Source organism: Leopardus geoffroyi, chromosome E1, assembly GCF_018350155.1.
Source record: "Leopardus geoffroyi isolate Oge1 chromosome E1, O.geoffroyi_Oge1_pat1.0, whole genome shotgun sequence".
NCBI lineage: Eukaryota > Metazoa > Chordata > Mammalia > Carnivora > Felidae > Leopardus > Leopardus geoffroyi.
In genome coordinates, this window is record NC_059330.1 from 18,122,691 (window position 1) to 18,126,536 (window position 3,846).

Below are 3,846 nucleotides of genomic sequence, written 5' to 3' on the forward strand. Positions count from 1 at the left end.
TGTCCCTGCGTGTGAGCGTGCAAGTATTTACATTGCTGTGCTCATGCTCTGAGTGTGCATTAAGTCCGTGGAGCTACACTGTGATGCTGGGCGTGTCCAATGCAGGACGTATGTCCTGATGTGCGTGAACACCTGCGTACTGGTGAGAACACTCAGGTCTGACACTGTGCATCCTGATCTTTCCAATCAGTCTGCTCTATCCTCTTCCCCTGACTCTGTCCCCCCCCACCCCCCGCTCCCCTCCCTGAAGTCAAGGGCTCACTTTTGACTGGCTGCCCCTAGGAAAACCTCATGGCTCTGCGATCATGACTAATGGGGCCCAGACTGGGGCGGAGGCTACGTGCAGCACTCTCTTCAGGCTGGTACCCACCAGGACCTCGCCCATCCCAGTCCTCCCCCACCCTTCACCCTGCACCCCCTGGCTCTACCACCCTCCATCCTACGCAGCTCACCCCTCCTCTTCAGGAAGCAGCCTCCCATCTGAGACTTTGGGGAGACAGAGAAGTCACGGCCTGAGCCCCCAAGGGGTCTAACCTGGATTTGAGGACCCTAACCCCCAGAGCTGCTTTTGACCTAAGGGCCAAGCCAAGATGAACCAGAGAGGGGGGTCAACAACCCTGCTTCCACCTTCTCCATCTCCCTGACTAGTGCCCCCTTTCCACCCCACCAGGTTTCTCTTTGGAAACTTGGCTCTGAAGGTCTTCCCTGGGCTCTCTGGCTGCCAGCTGCCCCTGAGATTGGGGCTGGCCAGCAGGAGGAGGGGTGAGGCAAACAGGACACTCACAGGGCCCTAGGGGACAGGGGAAACAGTAGGAGATGGCTCAGAAATCTGGGCCTATGTGCTGAGCTTAAAGGTGACACCGGGTCAGGGTCGCCTGGGTGGCTCAGGTCATGATCTCACAGGCTGTGAGTTCGAGCCCCGCGTCGGGCTCTGTGCTGACAGCTCAGAGCCTGGAGCCTGCTTCAGATTCTGTGTCTCCCTCTCTCTCTGCCCCTCCCCTGCTCATGCTCTGTCTCTCTGTCTCTCTCTCAAAAATAAATAAAAATATTAAAAAAATTTTTTTTAAAAAGGTGACACCGGTTCAGGGTCACACAGCAAGCACTCCACACCTAGCAGTCTAGAAAGGGGCTTTGAGGGCAGCGGGTCCAACTTCCCTCTGGGAGCAAGAAGCCCCCCTTCGGATGCGTTCACTCACCCAACAGTCACGGGGCCAGGCCCTGTTCTGGGAACTGGGGACACAGCTGCACGAGGCAGACTGTCCCTAGGTTGTTTCTGGCCACACTCATCTTCTCTAGCAACAGGGAGTTCACCACCACAGAAGTTCTTGAGTCCCAGCATTGTGCAGATTCAGCTTCGGGGAGACACCAAGAGCCCCACCTCCTTACCTTTCTGGAAGCGGTGGGAGAAAGGGTGCGGGTGCCCAGGCAGAGAGGGGGCAGACCCTCGTCCCTGCGGTGCCCCATCCTCCTGCCACAGCCCTAGTGTGTGCAGGAGGAGACGAGCTGCCAGGCTGCCTGTGCAAACCAGACCTGGGCCGACAGGCCCTTCCTTCAAAGGCTGGCCCAGTCCGTGCCACTTTATTGCCCAGCTAATGACGGTGATTAGGGCGACAGGTGCTCCCTGCCTCCCATCCGCCCTCCCGCCTGCTAAGAAGGGTGGTTTCTGAGCACCTCGGGGACGCCTGCCCCGAGCTCTGCCAGGACACCCACCGCCACCGACCCCTCAACTGTCAGGCCAGCCTTTGCCCACCTCATCCCCAGAGAACTCAGGTCCTCCCCTGCTGGGACTGCTGTGTGTCCTCTGTCCCCATCTGGCCCTCTCTGAGTAGGACTGAGGGGGATCTGGGTAGGTATGAAGGGAAGTTGAGAACAGTGGGTGGGGGCATGTCCCCTGAGAAGCACACCTACCTCTTCCCCAGCTAAGGTTGGATGGTGGGTACCCAACTAGGATCCAGAAGAAAGGATAGCAGGCGGGTCTTCCTTGCAGATGAGGCTGGGCCTGCTCCTTAAGAACCGATTGCATTGTGGGTAAGCCTCTGGAAAAATCCCACCATTCTGGAGCGATTGGCCCACTCCCAGTCGAGGGATGCTGTTGCCTTGGGCCTTGGGGGTCCTAGTGTGGGTCTGGGAGAGAGCCGTGATTTATGACTGTGCTTCACGAGTGAGGAATGCCAGCCTGGGGGGCTGAGGGGGGGGGGAGGAGCACTTGCCTGACACTCCTCACTCTGCGGGGTGTCTGGCGTGTCCTGTCAGGATCTCTTGTCCCCTGGGGACAGCCATGTTCTCCCACACGCGGCAGCCCCCTCCCATCTGCACCTCGAACCTCCAGCTCCGGGAGGACTGAGTGACGGCCCAGCAGAGGGGGAATCCACAATTGCATCCTTTCTGGTTTTCCGTCTTCACAAACCAGCCCCCTCTGTCAGTGGGCATGACAGTGATGGTAAATGGCTCTTTTTTCTCCCACTGCTGCAGGAGGCAACTGGATGAGACTTTTGGAAACTTCCATCCAGATGAACCCAAGGCTTACGTGCCACTGTCCACAGTGAGAGACTTGGGACTGAAACAAAGATGAGCTTCCGGCCCCAGGAAGGGCCATCGAGCTCCTAGAACGGATGGTGGGCGTGGCATCGCCCCTCCCCCCACTTCCCCCCACCTTGCCAGATGAAGGAAGACTCTGGAGTTCATGGTGGGGGCCGGGAGCAGAGGAGGGTCGGAGGTGAGGCAGGGAGGCAGAATGATCCAGAGTGTTGCCTGGTCCTGCACTCCGGAGGCCATGCCAGTTTCGAACCTGTTCCTGTGAGTCTCACTTTCGTCCTTCTTGCTGCAGGCTGCCTTTCTGGGTGAGGGTCCCTCTTTCTGGACACCCTGCATGGGTCAGTCTGCCTTCCCTAGTCTGGTGGGACTGGTTTTTCAAGCTGGAGGAAGGGTCGGTGAGGAATTGGCAGAGGCAGACAGTTTTATGTAAATGCCCAGGGAGTGCTCTGGGAACGGGGAGGCCGGTTTCCCCAAAGACACGCAGGGACTGGCCGCTCCCAATTAGCCGGGGCTGGTGATGTCAGTGCTGCTTTCCTGGGTGGCTGCGCCCACTCCAATCGGCCTTGGCAGGGGTTCCTGGCCATTACCTTCTTCCTCGAGCGGGAGGGGTGCCGAGGGGGCCACCATACAGGACGGAGGCCAAGTCCCCTCCCACCGCACGTACTCCTCAACCTGAGGCTTCAGCCATGCTGTGGACCAGCCCTGGAAAATGTCATGAAGAACCAGCCCGGATTCTACTGAAAAAGACTTTAATGGGGCTGATATTCCAACCCTCCCCCCAAACCTGAGACGCTGGGGAGACCTCAGTGGCCGGGCTGGTCCCAGAGGCTGTTGCCATGGCAACTGCTGGTAGATGCCGCTCCCCAGGCTGCCCCAACCCCAAGTTTCTTTTTTTTTTCAACGTTTATTTATTTTTGGGACAGAGAGAGACAGAGCATGAACCGGGGAGGGGCAGAGAGAGAGGGAGACACAGTATCGGAAACAGGCTCCAGGCTCTGAGCCATCAGCCCAGAGCCTGACGCGGGGCTCGAACTCACGGACCGCGAGATCATGACCTGGCTGAAGTCGGACGCCTAACCGACTGCGCCACCCAGGCGCCCCCCAACCCCAAGTTTCAATAAATACAGTGCAAAGTCTGGGCACCCACCCAGCAGGGGAGACAAGGACCCGGAGTGCTAGAGAGGGCAGGTCGCATGGTCTGTGAGCTCACACGTGCACACACTGCGAAACATACACACCGAGGATTGTGTGCACACACAAGAAACCCCCTCTCAGGCATCCTCATGTGACACACCATCCTCACATACACAC